Raw genomic sequence first — 16,398 nt, 5'->3', positions numbered from 1 at the left:
TTCTTGAGATAGGAACATGAAATCAGAGAATAAGAGACCCATGTTTCATAGGGGGAAGGCAAACACTGTTGCTTCTTCATATGTAAACATACGCATTTGGTGTCTTAAGGAAGATACTGGGTAAGCACTAACCTCTGGTTTTCCACATGGTCTCCTACCAAATACTTCAGATTTCCCCATTTTATAATGAGAGGACTATCTCAAATGTTGCTAGAGACTGGTGCTGGGCTGAGTTAGGATGTTTTGGGACACATGTACTTCCAAAGACCAGAAATAATAGTATATTTTAAAAATCCTAAATTCTGCTTCTCCTGTTTGTTTTTTTTTTCTTTCTTTTATTTTTTTTAGCTGAATGGAGGAATTTTATTTTATTTTATTTTCTGTAATACTGCAACAAAAACCAAGCTATCAAAGAGATTAGGCACAGTTTTGAACCCATGGACGATATACCTTAAATGGGTATAAAGTCTTAGGAGGACCATGGGGAAATGATATTTCTAAATTTGAGGTTAGAAAGAAATTGGAGAAGCCATAGTGCCCGTCCCCATCTCCTCTTGCCCCACACACTTTGTTCCTCAGACTGGGTCCATGTAGATTTAGGAAGCTATGCTCGGTGCAGGGACTGCAAGCCAGGCTGATTCTGGAACTCCCCTTAGAAGGACATTTCAAGCATCTTTCCTACTCATTTTCTTTCTTTCTCCATTCTGCCTCCTTTTCTCTAATTAGAGTTGCATATGCTCCAAAAAGTAACAACTGTTTGAGAAGCAAGATCTAATCATTCATCAGACTTATTTTCTAAGTTAAATAGCACCAATTTCTTAATCTTTGCTTCAAATCTTCAAAAATATTTTTAGACGTCTGATGAATTGTCGGTTTATTGCTAATTCCTAGAACTTTCTCATTTCACAACGTCTCTCAAATTGTGAAGATTCCTCCTCGATCAGCTCCCGCATAACTGAGAGCAGAAATACACATTTGTCTAAAAGCCCCGAGTGACCCCTCATCCTCCCAGAGAGTTCCTTTTTGGCAGCTTCAACTTAGGAGCAGCAGTCCTGACGACAGCAAGCCATCTCCAGCAACGAAGGTGAGAGAAGAGCTGTCGAGAGCAAACGAGAGACCAGCCAAATGCATCAGGCTGGGGCCAGTTATAAAAAGATCAAGTCGCCCTGTACATCTTCTCGGCTCCTAGGTTGTCAATGGGTTTTAAATATCTTGGAATCAGTAATTGATTTTCATCCTAATGACTGTGCGTCCTTTCGAAAAGATGCTGCTCACAGAGGGTATAAGCAGTATAATCCATTTCAAGACTTGGAGAAGTGTGTTTCTTACTCCAGAATGCTTTCCAACCAAGTTTATTCAAGCAAATTTAGTCTTGGCATGAAAAGAGGTCAAGTAGCTAGCAATTTTGCTGATATGCCTTGTCAGAAAAATGTCAGCCAAGAGATTTTTCTGTTAGCGATGCAAAAAAAGATAGGGAAAGTGGCAGGAAAAAAGAGGTGGGACAAGCCTCCTTGGGTAATTAGAAATAGGTAGAGGACTGGGTCGAACGAGGTAAGGGACAGGAAGGATGAACCTGGTTCTGGATTTTTATTCTGCTCATTTATTTTGAATACTCAATTTGAAAATGACAGCAACCTCTTAAAAAAGGCACCACAAATCCTCTGAATGTGTCAAATAGTGTAGAGTAGGAGAAAGTAAAATTGGCTTCACCTCAATAGTCCCTCCCCACATAGACAGTAGCTTTTTGGCTTTTACATAAGCCACCTAGTCTAGTGGAATGTGCACCAGACTTCCAAGGACAGAGGAGGGAAGATTCCAGAAAAGCCGCTAGTTTGAAACTATGTCTATATGTAGCCATGCACTCAGTTTTGATGACAAGTTCATCTTTCTTTATCAAGATTGCTTTTTGTTGGGCTCTTCATCAAATTTTTGGAGCTTAGGTCATGTCCCGCCTTGAGGTCATCAACTTGAACTAATCTAAGCCCTGCAGAGTTCTGCAAATATTCTCAATTAATTATTTATTTAACAGTCATGTAACAAATATTTGTTGAGTGCCAACTATGTGTCAGGCAGGTTCTAGACCTGAAAGAAATTGGCCAAAATTCTCACCCTAGTGGAGATCACCTTTTTGGAGGATACACATAATTTCTGTAGGTGTTGTAGGTTTTTGGTTTTGTGTTTTGAACCAAAATGAAATCAAAGAGAGTGAAATGTGAAGCAAAAACAAAAAATACTGATGAAGAGAAAGGGTCCAGCTGCACCGAGGACTGTAGGGGCGAACTCTTCCCAGATCTGGCTATGCAGCAGGATTGGGAGGGGAGCTGCTAGAAATACAGTGTGTTTTTATCCCAGCCTCCTCTGAATTAATACTCCAGGTGCAAGGTCCAGGAATCCATGTTCTCAAAAGCTCCCTAAGTGACTCTGATATCGCCAGTCCAGAACGGTGCCCAAATTTGTGTTTGGAAATCACTAAGCTGATTATTCTCCTAGTGTTTGTATCTGTCAGCATTCTAGCAGGAAACAAAAAACACATCCAGCTGGATAAATAATGTACAAATGTGTGGTCAGGCTATTGGGAAACCCCAAATGATGGCGTGGAGCCCTGAGGCTGGTCAAGGGGGCAATCATTAACATCTCCAACCGGGAAGAAGTGGGAAGAACAGGGAGGCAAAAACTTGGAGGCAGTGAGGGTTGGGTGGAGAGGGTCTCTGGACAGGAGCTGTGACCTTCAGTTGCTAAAAGCATTCAGCTGGTTTGAGCCAAGTCCAAGAGCCAGAAGTCCACTGAGGTCGACCACAGAGGCCAGCCTCCAGAGCGCAAAGAAGGATGGAAAAAAAGGTAGACAGTGGACCTGGATGGGCAAATGAAGATATTCAGCTCAAGGCTTTTTCAGCTACAGGAATATATGAAAATAGAATACCCGAATTAATCTATAGCCATATATTCCCCATACTTCATGACAAAATTGTTTTCATGAATGATCTAATTTTAAGCCATTACTAACTTTACGAGGTACCCTAGAGACAATAAAATGGTAGGTCTTTGTTCTTCCTCTTGGTGTTTTTTTTTTTTTTTTTGAGAGCTGTTAATATTTATTGAGTAATCATTATTTTTCATGTATTACGATCTTTTTATTTTAATTTATAAAATGGGACATTGAAATAGGACTATTTTACAGAAAAGGAAATTAGTGCATAGAGAAGTTTAAAAATTTACCTTGGGTCACCCAGTGTATTAGCATAAAGCCATGATTCAAGGTCAGATTTGTCTTCTATACATGACAATGCTGTTAACTTGTATGTTAATTTATTAAGCCTCTCCAGGAAAATGTAAACCCAGTCTCTCTCAGTGACTTGGAAGGCTATGTTCTAGGCCTTTTTCAAGAATAAGAAACCACGGGGCACCTGGGTGGCTCAGTGGGTTAAAGCCTCTGCCTTCAGCTCAGGTCATGATCCCGGGGATCGGCATCGTGTGCTCTCTGCTCAGCAGGGAGCCTGCTTCCTTTCCTCTCTCTCTGCCTCTCTGCCTCCCTGTGATTTCTGTCTGTCAAAATAAATAAAATCTTAAAAAAAAAAAAGAATAAGAAACCACAATTTCTTGCATTTTTTAATATGGTCTCATCTTCATTCAGTATGTACCAATTTTTGTGTTCGTTAAATATTACATATCTCCACGTTCATGCTCAAGAAGCAATTTGGGCCTATGGATTAACCGTTTATTATTTTATGCATTTGTGGCTCAAGGCTTAAGCACCAGGTTGATACATTTTCTCTCTGCTCTGCGGGTACTTCTGTGTTTGGAACACAATTAGGCTGACCAACTGTTTCCATGTGTCCTGACTGAGGGGTTTCCTAGGACATGGAATTTTCAGTGTGAAAACTGGGACAGTCCCAGAAAAACCAGGATGGTTGGTAAAGGCCAATGTTCTGTTTGTTTGCTTGTTTTTAAGATGGCTTCAGTTTTGTCATTGAGAGCCTCATAATAAAATCTAAAAACATTTTAAAAAGTTTAAAGTCTAATTTTCTTCACATTTTCCCTCTATTTAGGCCCTGGTTAGGTCCATCCCTACAGTATTCTAAGTCTCATTTCTGGTCCTTATTTAAGACAGATGTCACATGATAGGATAGGGACAGAGAACTCAAAGAAGGTCCAACCCAGACAAGTTATCTTGGTGGCTAAAGTTGGGATGGTAAGTGATGAAGGGTCATCCTTAATACAGCCCAGATCCCCATCTCCTGCGATGTCAGTCCTAGACATGTGGTACTTGGCTCCAAATGCAGAGCTTATTACATGATGCTGTCATTGTGTGTTTATTGCTTGTCTCCCTTGGTAGATGAAGATCATTGAGACAAAGACCCGACTGTCTCTTGTCTCAGGGCAGAAGCCCAGTGACTTGTTGGGTAATATCCAGGACATGAGGGAGGTACATTTACTCAAGATTCAGTCCTGTACTTTCTCTACTTAACATGGAACTTGACTTTGGTATCATCTTTGAAATATATAAGGCGCTTGAGATGGGGAGGGGGGAGCAGTGTGCTTTACGTTATAGGAGAATTTTCTGCTAAGTAAATTTCCGATCTTATTCCCCAAAGGTTTATGTGTCCTAGGGACTCTGCCAACTTCCCCAACTCCACAAGAGTCAGGGTACAAAAATGAAAACAGCCCCAGGGCTCTAGATTAGCTGGCTTTCTGACTTTCACATGGCCTTCACCCTTCCTTGTTGTTTAGGGGAATACTAGGCTAATGAGAAGAAGTTTCTTCTTAAGGGGGCAATATTGGGTTCAAGAAAGTGAACGAAGCTTCTGTAGGAAAACTTGCAGGAATCCGTCCATCCTGTGTGGTCTTACTAAAAGTAGATAGAAGGATGGCGAAGAAGGAACCAAGACTTACAAAGCCCTTATTTTGTGCTAGGTACAGTGCTGGTGTTTTATATGTCCAAGTACATTTATTCCATACCAAACTATTATGAGATTAGTTCTCATTTCTACTTACAAGAAAGACCGAGATGTGGTTTATATAACTTATCCAAAGTCAGATAGCTAGTAGGAGGCAGAGGTAGGATCTGAAGCCAGGTCTGTTAAACTCCAAAACCTCCAACTTTGTTTCCTAACACATGGTCGTGAAGCATCACAGCTGTCTCTTGATGGCCCTGAAAAAATCTCTGGATTTTCTGGAAGAAACCACCAGGCTTCTCCCAATTTCTGATGTCACCCAGATAGGACGTATGACCAAGGAATGTTGACTATTTCCAGAGAAAGCCTACTAGAGGCACAGAACTAATAGTGGGGAGGTGAAGGAACCTCTCTAAAAGGAAGACCTGAAAAGTGGCAAAAACCATGGCTTTGGGACTTCCTCATGTTATCAGGAGGAAGAGAGCCCACTTATAAGTGCTAATGAAGCTGAGGTTCAATTTCACCAGTATTAATTATCCACAGAGAATTAACAGCTGCTGAGGACCCCCCCCACCCCCCACCCCCCAGTATGGCCAACAGTTGGCATTCCATGTTCCCAGCCTTGGTGTTTTGAGTTTTGAGTTTAGTCTTTTGAAGGTCAGTGCCCTCTGGAGGTTGAAGTCAGAGAAGCAAATGCAAGAGAGAAAAGGGACCAAGAGTTTCCTGCCTCTGCTCCTTCTGTAAATCCCTGCCTTGAAGTACCTTAAAACTAAGGTTGGGGGACTTCGTAGGAACGTTTTTTTCTAGTGTGACCTGAGTGTGAAATACTGTGGAACCACTGGGCTAGTTCCTCAAATCTGAGCCCCAGGTGCTGTTTTGTTTCCCATGCTGGATCTTCCCATCCGCTCTATCCTATTTGCCTGCCTCCAGCTAATGGGGCCTTAGGAGTAACCCTCCCCCATGGCAGATACCCAATGAAAAAAGCAGTAACACTACACATGGAAGACTCAGTGCCAGTGTCGGGTGTTTTCTTTGTTAAGAGACAAGAAGGTGGGGGGCGCCTGGGTGGCTCAGTCGGTTAAGTATCTGCCTTCTGCTCAGGTCATGATTTCAGGGTCCTGGGATTGAGCCCTGCGTGGGGGTTCCTTGCTCAGCAAGGAACCTGCTTCTCCTTCTCCAGCTCCCTCTGCTTGTGCTTGCTCAATCTCTCTACCAAATAAATAAATAAATAAATAAAAATCTTAAGAAAGAAAGAGAGAGAGAAAGGAAGGAAGGAAGGATGGAGGGAGAGAGGGAAGGGAAAGAAGGGAGAAAGGAAGGAAAGAAAGAAGGAAGGAAGGTCTGGAGAGCAGATAGAGATTAGCTCTAGGACTCCGTTCCTGCCTGGCAGTCCCAGGGCAGTGGTGGCAGGGGCTGGAGAGAAACCAGCTTACCATGTGTGACCACCTACTGAGTGCCAGGCCCTACTTTAACTCACTGATTTCCTTAAGCAAAGGAGTGCTATCCCTTGGTTCTTTTAAAACCCTTGGTTGAATTCATTTCTAAATGACCAATTTGATTGGTCATTTGATTGAGCCCATTTATCTAAATGACCAATCAAATGACCAACAAATAGGATGGCCCTTAGGAGGAAGAGGTGAAAGCATAGAGCAAGGAAATGAATGATAGCACCATCCCTGTGGGGTGAGGCTGGCAAATCTTGTGCCTGTGGTTTGGGCGGAGGGGCTTGAGAGGGATTCCCAGTCTCTAAGCCGCCTGCTTTTTCTTCCCAGCAAGAGTGATTCAGGAAGGTCAGACTTACCATCGGGTCTAGGATTACTTGGCTACTAATCTGGTCCTGACTCGAAGACCCATTTGGATAGCTGGGATCTGATTGTGCTCCTCAGTTTCAGATCCGTGCCTTTTGCCTATGGTTGAGACCTTGATGTGGCAACTAAAGCAGACAATTGGTGTCCTCACTCATGTCCCCCCAACCCGTGCCATTTCTGAGTTCACTGGTTCAACTTGGAATCACCAGCACCTGTGTCCGCTTGCCTGCTGGCATCCTCTAGAGGAAGGAACCCATTCTGGCCGTGTGCAGAGCAAGCCAGAAGTGCCGGATGCTTGATGTCTCCCTCCCTGGTAGTCTTCAACCCATAGCTGTAGGATATCCAATACCTCAACAGAATGTAAACACAACGTGAAACCCAGCATATCTCTAAGGTCATGCTCAGCGACGATGCTTAGAAGGTTCGCTCCCTGAGAATGCCCACGAGTGTCCTCAAGGCAAAGACTGGGCTTTTACTAATACTGCAAATCCAATGTCAATTTCAGATAACAGTTCTCTGAAAATCGCTGCTGTGGTGTTCTGCAAAATGGCCTAGCAGTCATTGGAATCTAGTTTCAGTGGGTTTAACAGACTGTAGTTTTTTCCCTGCAATCCTGGTAACTAGAATAGGTTTTGTATTCGTTATCTCTTGTTGTGTAACAAATTACCCCAAACCTAGTGGCTTAGAACGATAATCATTTATTGTCTTTCATAGTTAGTGTGGGTTGGGAACTCAGGAGTGGCTCCTCTGGGTGGTGATCAGGGTCTCTCATTAGGTTTTTCTTGGGCATTGGCCAGGGCTGCAGTCACTGAAAGGCTTGACTGAGGTTGAGGATCCACTTCCTTAATATTTTTATTTATTTTTTATTCATGAGAGGCAGAGGGAGAGGGAGAAGCAGGTTCCCGCTGAGCAGGGAGCCTGATGCGGGGCTCGATCCCAGGACCTTGGGATCATGACCTGAGCTGGAGGCAGACGCTTAACCCACTGAGACATGCAGGCACCCCAAAGGATCCACTTCCAAGGCTGCTCACTTCCATGCCTCCCTGTAGGTGAGATGCTCCGGCTGTTGTTCCTGTCAACCTCTCTGGAGACCTACTTGAGTGTTCTTATGGCCTGGCGGCTTCCGTGCCCCGGAATGAGTAATCTAAGAGGCCGAGGTGGGAGTGGCAGTGTCTGTTCTGACCTCGCCCCGGAAATCACATTCTGTCCTTACTGCTTGATTCTGTTGCCCATGGATTCAATGAAGAGGGAGACTACAGAAGGGCACAGACAGGCTGGCTAGGGGCCACTTTGGAGGCTGGTCAACATGAACTTCTAGGGTGAAGTTCATTCAACCCAGTGTTTTAGGTGAGAAACATAGGGGACAAGATTCAAATTACATTGGGAAGTTCCTGTTGACTGGACAGCACGAGACATTTAAAATGTTTTTATTTTATCACTCCCCATAATGCTATCTCTGACAACAGAGAATGATCTGTAACCTGTTTGTCGAACATTCTAGAGCCCCCAGTCAAGCTTTGCCTTAACATGGAGGTGAAAACCCCTGAAAAATGGATAAATTGAGTCGCACTTGAGCAAAGCAGAGAGTTTTGTTTTTGATGAGGAAGAGTCAGCCCTCAGATGACTGCCTTCCTTTTAAAACCCTACAATCCATAAATGCACAGAGATGTAAGTCAGAACCTTGAGCCCAGGAGTCAGGCTAGGGCAGGGTCTGGGTGCTGTTACCTGCAGGCATGTTCTGGGCCAGGATGTGGCTGCACAGTGGAGCCCTTTGTTGTGCTCGAGCCAGATGGAGTCCACCGGCCTGACTGCTTCAGGGCTCATTTCCTGAACGGGAAGCTTCTACCACCTGGTGGACAGATCTCTCCAAAACAAATAGGCCCCACGCCTCCAAACCTGGAACCCTGTATTGAGAGGCCGAATGCTGGAGAACAGAGATGAACCATAGACACATCATTAGCGGTAGCAAATAACATTGCTCCAAGACTTTTTTACATCCATTAACTTCCTGCTCCCAGAGATCAAGTTCCCCCTGCAGGAAGGAGAAAAAGCCTAACGGAGTCCAAACCCCCAGCAGGCAAGCGGACACAGGTGCTTTTTTTTCCATGCCATGTCCACCTAAGGAGACAGCATTGGAAGGACTCAGGGAAGGAGAAATGACAGCAGTAGGCATGCTGAGCCTGATCTCTCAGTCATGGACATGGCCCGAAAACCCCACTCGGACCTTTTGGTGGTCCTGTGAGCCATTCAAACGGTCAGTGCTATGTTGTCATCTGTTAAAATACAGTCTCTGTTCCTTCTCCACAATAGGTTTTTTTTTTTGAAGATTTTATTTACTTATTTGACAGAGATCACTAGTCAGCAGAGAGGCAAGCAGAGGTGGTGGGGGGAAGCAGGCTCCCACTGAGCAGAGAGCCTGATGTGCGGCTTGATTTCAGGACCCTGAGATCATGACCTGAGCCAAAGGCAGAGGCTTAACCCACTGAGCCACCCAGGTGCCCCTCCACAATCAGTTTCTGAGGCTGTTATCATTTGCCTCTGGCAGCTCTCGTTAACATGGCAAGCCCTCCCTCTTTCTCTCTCCTGCTTTATTTATTTTTTTCATAGAGCTTATTACTGTCTGGCATTGCATCCCACGTCCACATACTTGTTTCTTTTCTGATGATCTCTAAAGGTGCATCTCTAAAGATATAAGATCCACGAGAACAGGCATTTGGTCTGTTTTGTTCTTTGCCATATTCCCAGAGCCTAGTAAATGCTGCATAAATAATTGCTGAAAAATATCTTTTGCCTCGAGTCAGCTATGCGAGGGTAAAGGACTTTCAGCCAGGCCATTTGTGTCCAAAGGTGGTGCTCTTTTTATCATGTTGTGTTGCCTGCCTCTGTTTGCTGTGACAGGAGCCCGAAGGCTAGATGTTAGGAGACCGAGGCCCCAGCGTCACAAAGCTGGAGGATAATGGAGGAGCTCCCACTAGAACCCAGGTCTTCCGGGATTTGGTTACTCACCCTGGATTCTGCTGCCACGAACAAGCTAAGGATTTTTGCCCCAGTAAGTAAATGTAATAGGTTCGGAAGTGTCCTCTTGCTTTTCCCGCTGTGGCTGATTTGCCCCTCGGTTGGTTCATGGGCCCCTCAGTGCTCTTCAGGCAGAACTCAGCATTATTATGCTCCACACCAGTGCCCGCCGTATTCCGCCTCCGTCACAGACATGGCACGCAGGGAACAAGCTTGAAAGCAGGTACACATGACTACTCAAATGTCTCTCTCTAGGTCTCTACATGGGAGGAGCTTCTGTCTACAGCTCTGAGTGAAACATCTGAATCCGTGCGGGGATCAAGTCTTATGAAAGTTGAGACTAGATCTCGTTTGTCTTGGGTGTGTTTTTTCAGGGTCATTTGACGATTTGTCATCCACTTTGGCTTGACCAAATGTTTTCTTCTTTGCCCACACCTGGTTGTCTTCTTTGCCTCTCTGCCCTTCTCTCTCCTAAGGGCTGAAAGTTGCTGTGAGGATGGAAAACACCCAGTGAACCCCCAGGAGCTTTGGTTGCCAAGTTTTGGAAGCCACAGCAATCACTCCCTGATTGCTGTTTGTTCATAGAACCAAGAACAACCAAATACATCAGCTGGGAGTCGACCCTCACAAGCAGACAGATCGGTCCAGCTTCCATCTCTGAAACAGCTTGCTGGGGGCATCTGTTTCTTTCGAGAACAAACCCATGTTTATACCCAAATGATGCAGTCCTACAGGTTCCTCCTGAATAAAGGCTGAAGCCCATGAGCTTTTGGTACTCATTTGGTGGATTTGTTACACTGGACTCACCTTGCCCATCACTGCTGGGGTGAACTTCTCCCTCTGCTCCATGCCTTAGGAGTTGACAAAAACAGCATTGTCTGACCAAGTACTTAAGAATTGTACCAATCAGGCAGAAAATAAATGAAGGATTTTTTTGGGGGGGGGGGTGTCCCTGGATCACGTGGCATCAAGTGACAGCACAGTTAAAATTTTCCCAATAATTTGTCACATTTTCACGTTTTTTCCCCTTTGGTAAGATAGTATAAAAGGAGAAGAATCAATGGAAAGAGCTCATGAATCTTTGAATGTGGGTTCAAATCCCAGATCTGCCATTCACTGACTCTCCACCCTTGAGCCAAGTGGCTAACTTTTCAAAATCTCCTTTGTTGTTTTCATCTGTAAATCGGGCACAGTAACAACTATCTTGCGGAGTCATTGTTAACTGTGTGAATATAGAAACTGACAGTGCCTGGCAGATACCAAAGTCTTCATATGTGGCAGTGAATATTATTTATTTATCATTATCATTATTGTTTATTTGTTAAGTACCTATTATGTGGGTCAGGATTAGAGCAGCTACAGTCTGATGGAAAGTGGAGAGAAAGCCAGTGGAAATATTTGTCACTGCCAACTGTCGTGTTCCTCAGACAACTCAATTTGATGGGGCCTACGTTTTTAGAAGTAGGGGGAAATGCCATTCTCCTCACTAAAAACCGGGGAGTTGGTATTTTGGAGAGCACACTGGCCCAGATTCTCTACTAGGTTTTACTGAAATGTAACCTCACATCTCACAGTCCTTGACTGTCACTCAGCGTTTATGTGTAAGGAATCAGAATTCCAGAGAAGTTGACTGATTTAGGTAAAATCATGACCCTAGTGAGTGACAGGGTTGGAATCGGAGCCTGGATTTTTTTTGACATTTGTTTACACAGGATTTATAAAATGAGATATTGTATTAGAACTTAATGAACACTAGGTTTATTATTACAAGCATATGTCAAGCTCTCACTGATTATGTTATAAATACAGGGTGAGGTGACTGGGATACAGAGAAAACAGGAAGTAAAACTTGACTTTGAGGGATTGAGACTCTCGTAGGGATCTTGCATTCTTTGGCATGCAAAACTTGCCTTCCTAAAATAGAAATAATGTTCTTGTTAAAAAAAAATTTTTTTTAATGCAATTAGTATTTCATTAGGAGAAGGACAAAGGGAGGCTACCCCAAAGCGGGGTGCAGATCAAATAAAAGAATATTTACAAGAGGAGCTTAGAAAATAAAATGCATGCTTTAGACACAAGGCGTTGTTGTTCTTCTCTATTATTATTAAACACCACTGCTGCATCTATGGTGCTGCAGTCCTTGCAGAGAGAAGACTGAAAGATGGTGCCCCCTGGAAGACAAGAAGCACCACAGAGTTCAGAGAAAGACCCACCACGGTAATGTTCACAGACTGACACTCAGAGGTTCTTAGACTAAAACCAAGGACCTTGGAGATGATTCATTGTCATGGCATTTGAAGTGTAGACCCAATGTATTTGAAAGGTTCTTAATTCATCCAATTTATCTTGGAAGGGTGAGGGTGGGTACCAAGGGTACGGGCAAGTTCTATCTATAAAAGAGGAGACTGAAGTCCTCTGATATGCTCAGAGTCAGTTAGGGAGGGTGAGGTAGAGACCAGACATCTCCCAGTTTGGTTAATGGGAGTGGAAACAAGAGTGCAGAGGCAATCCCTCTGTTTACTAGTGACGTGACTGTAGACAAGTTATGTTGAACCTTTCAGAGCACCATATATTTTTTTTTTTTTTCATCTGTAATAGAAGGGTAGAGAACAAAACGTCAGGGGCATCTTTGGGGTTGGTTTGGGAGAAAGTGAAATAGCACAGATAAAGATACACCTGATACAGAATTGTGTTTCTACCATCTCTGTCAGCTGTGGTTTATGAATTTAACCCCATCTTTTCCCAGTGAATGCAATTAAATATCTCACATTTTATAGGCTAGGAGGAAAGAAAGATTGTATTTCTTTCTTAACTGGAATAAAAGTGTAACCTGCTTCAAAGGCTGGGCTGGTGGGCTTTATTTATATATTTTCAGTAATGACCACAGTGCCTAAAACATTGAAGCTGCTTCAAAAATATTTATGAACCTGAAAATATCAGCAGGTTGTTAATAAAACTTCAAATTATCTCTCCATCTGCTCTATGCCAATTTCACATTAGAATTATTAACCTAATATCATTTGAGAGAGTTCTGTTTTTAGTTTGGTTAAGAAGTTTCTATTGAGCCAACTCTCATAAGGATAAAAACAGTGAACTCTGGACAAAAGATTGGAAAAATCCAATTACTTGGAGGCACTAGAGAGTGAAGAAAAGTGCACAGATAGTGGAGACAAGTCGATTTATGGACAAAGTGAAGGGCCCTGGGTACATTACCCTCCTGCCCTTTTTTTTCTAATAGCTGTCAGCCTGAGGACAAACCCAAGTCTGTGGCTTATGGGGTGAATATAGCAAGTGGTAGATGATATCTTACTGGCTTGAAGAAGAGAAAATCCTGAAAAGGAAAGGATCAGAAAGGGAAAGCCCCAGAAACTAGAAGAGCCTATGAAATGTAGGAAAGCCCCCAAATTCTAGTTTCTAAACTGCCTAAGTCTCTGACTGATCTCTGGATCATGCATGCACAGGAATCAACTTGACAAAAATATCAGTACTCTTCAGAGGAACATAACAGACTCCACATTCTCCATAATATATTTTTTGTAATGTTTGGGATATAATCCACAAATAATTGGATTATGAAAAAATAGAAGAACATCATCTATGTATAAAAAACCCCAAATTATAACACTGTAATATAGAACTTTTAATGTATGTAGATGTAATACATGTTAGAACTGCAACATAACTGATATGGATTTCTATACTTCATATGAAGTAGTATGATATTATCTTGAAGTTGGCTTTGACAGATTAAAAATGTATTTTGTAATCTCTACAGCAAACACTATGCACTAGGTATGGACTAAAAAGGCAATAAATAAATTAAAATGGAATTAGAAATTACCTTCATTTGGTTCAGATATGAATTCTACTGCAGATGTTCAGACCCATCCAACGGCAGTCTCAGATTATAACCACAGAACAAAAGGGTAGCAACATCCAGCTGTGAGCATCCAAACAGCTCCCTAAAGACCTGACTCCTCCTAGCCTTAATGAGAACAAGAAGGAAAGAAACAGAATTCAGAAGGGACATCCCAGATTTAAGGATGTGAACAAAACTGGGGACACGTAAACAAAAATGCGCAGATTCACAGGAGTGGAAGTTGGGAAATGCATAGAAGCTCAGTTCTCTAAATGACAAGAGTGGGTCTTAAATGTGTTAAGCCGGATTTCTGCAGCTGATTGCCCTGGGACTGAGAGAAGGCTGGTAAGGTTTTGGGAGGTGAGGACCAGTCACAGCCAGCCACAACCAGCACTTTGGACTAATATGAGTAAACAAATGGCTAAACATATTGCTGACTACATTTCTAAGATGTTGCTGGAAGAAAGAAAAGAGCAAAACAACATTCTTGACTCTCTTCAACCTGGTGTTTTTGCACCTGTGTTGGTTGTTGCAAAGCAGGGTAAGTTGCACAAACTACTTGCTTCCAATCCTTCAGCTTATCCAGACCACATATTCAATTAGCATACAATTTCCAAGTCAACATTGGTCCTTTCAAAATCAATAGCTGTGAGGGAAAGAAGGTGCCTGGGAAATCCATACTAAGCCAGCCCCAAATTCCACATTATTTTTGTCTAAATAAGTTATCTTAATGCCTGAAGATGTTTGGGGATACAAATTAAACTGGGAACCTCAAATCATGTGTGAACTCCTTCATATAATTCTCTAGGGTGTATACATCTGACTCAGTCTAAAGGTAAACAAGTCTTGCCTTGGTTCTGATTCAGCACCCATAAGAGGAGATAGTGTGAGAATATAACTCTTTACAAAAAGAATTATGATTTGAGGGGTGTCTGGGTGGCTCAGGTAGTTGAGTGACTCTTGGTTTTAGCTCAAGTCAGGATCTCAGGGTCTTGAGATCAAGTTCCTCGGGGGACTCTATGCTCAGTGGGGAGTCTCTTTGGATTTTCTCCCTCTTCTTCTATGCACACACTCTCTCTTTATCCAAAATAAACAAATCTTTTTAAAAAAGAATTATGATTTGAGAGAGAACTCCTTATTGGAGCTGGTGGGAGTGGGTGAAGAGGCTGAGATAAATAGTAAAATAAGAATGTGGGTAGAGAATAAGCTGGTGTTTTCCAGACTGGATGGGCAATGAAGGGATGAGTGGAACAGGTGAAGGGAATTAAGAGGTACTTCCAGTTATAAAGTAAATAAATCACAGAGATGGAAGGTAGAGCACAAGGGAATATAGTCCATAATATTTTTACAATGTACAGTGACTACATTGATAATGACAAGCATTTGGTAATGTCTATAACTGTTGAACCCCTATATTGTACACCTGAAACTAATATAATATTATGTCAACTATACTTCAGTGTTTAAACACACACACACACACACACACATACACACAACACACTATTCTGGAAGTTTCTACCAAAAAAGATAACAATGTAGGCCTTCAGATTTTACAGGAGGACACAAGAGATAAAATATGGTCTGGCTATGTAAGCTTTTATATAATTGGGTTCTCTAAATGACAAGAGTCTGAAAGTACTGGGTGGGAGATGCTGTTGAGACTGTGCAAGTGAGCAGGAGGCCTAGGATAGGGTCAGCTGAGTGAGGCATACAGTTTGAGGGAGTGCCAAAAAAACTCAAGAATCAAGAATCAAATAACCAAGAAGTATTTTAATCAAAAATACAAATTGTAACACAATATGCAATCAAATTTCATGAAAAAAACAAAAAAAAGATTAGTGAAAAGAAAGGGCACCTGCATCGCAGTGTTCATAGCAGCAATGTCCACAACAGTGGAAGGAGCGAGATGCCCTTCAACAGATGAATGGACAAAGAAGATATGGTCCATATATACAATGGAATAATGGAATATTACTCAGCCATCAGAAAGGATGAATACCCAGGTTTTGCATCAGCATGGATGGAACTGGAGGGGATTATAGCTAAAATGAAATAAGTCAAGCAGAGAAAAACAATTATCACGTGTTTCATTCATATGTGGAACATAAAGAATAGCGTGAAGAACATAGGGGATGGGAGGGAAGTCAGAGGAGGAGACAAACCATGAGAGACTCTGGACTCAGGGAGCAAACTGAAGGTTACAGAAGGAAGGGGAATAGGGGGATGGGGTAACTGGGTGATAGACATTAAGTAGGGCATGTGTTGTGATGAGCACTGGGTATTATACGCAACTAATGATTTGTTGAACACTACACCAAAAACTAATGATGTACTATATGTTGGCTAACTGACCATAATTAGAAAAAAGAGAGAAAAAAATCCATGATCAACAAAATCTCAGAATTTTACAGGAAAACAAGAGTTGCTATTTGCTTGTTTGACAACCCTGAGTCATTGTGCTAAGGGATGCTGTTTCAGATCAGGCCTGGGGTCCTGGGTCTTTGTGCTATTGCATCACCCCGGTGGGTATATGGCGGTTGATAATGGTGGGCCAGCAGATTGGGCTTCACACAACTTTATGTACAGATCATCTTTTTTAACTGGAGAGCTTTCACCAATGTTTCCTCTGGACTCAAAGTCTGGGAGGATATTTTGGTAAGTGTACATAGGTGTGCACATCTTTCCTTTGTTTCTGGTACCAACCGGGGGCAGGATGTCATGTGAATGCCATGGAGTAGGGAATAGCCTAGAACATTTTTACTAAAAACTTGCTTCACAGAGAGGCTTTGGAGAATTCAGGGTGAGCTGATTTACAGCTTAG

The 16,398-nt window shown here is 42.6% G+C and overlaps 1 protein-coding gene and 1 long non-coding RNA gene across 5 annotated transcripts in view; one reads left to right on the top strand and one right to left on the bottom strand.

Moving 5' to 3' along the window:
- Window positions 1-16,398, top strand: part of ADGRF1 (adhesion G protein-coupled receptor F1) — a 135,391-nt gene that overhangs the window by 30,297 nt on the left and 88,696 nt on the right. For all 3 annotated transcript variants that reach the window (XM_082729719.1, XM_082729721.1, XM_082729720.1), the window contains one exon: window positions 9,599-9,749. The gene's annotated coding sequence lies outside the window, so the exon portion shown is untranslated. The remainder of the gene's footprint in view (window positions 1-9,598; window positions 9,750-16,398) is intronic.
- On the bottom strand, window positions 7,383-10,184 carry LOC309864325. 2 transcript variants are annotated; one of them, XR_014311458.1, is made up of 3 exons: window positions 9,707-10,184; window positions 8,426-8,624; window positions 7,383-7,743 (listed from the first exon to the last, which is right to left on the bottom strand). It is a non-coding gene; the product is annotated as an uncharacterized lncRNA (long non-coding RNA). The 2 variants fall into 2 exon arrangements; XR_014311459.1 differs by having other exon boundaries at window positions 7,383-8,624; window positions 9,707-10,182.

Source organism: Mustela nivalis, assembly GCF_964662115.1.
Source record: "Mustela nivalis genome assembly, chromosome: 5".
Taxonomy (NCBI): Eukaryota; Metazoa; Chordata; class Mammalia; order Carnivora; family Mustelidae; genus Mustela; species Mustela nivalis.
Note: the sequence above shows the minus strand (reverse complement) of the source record. Positions and strands in the feature narration are given on the sequence as shown.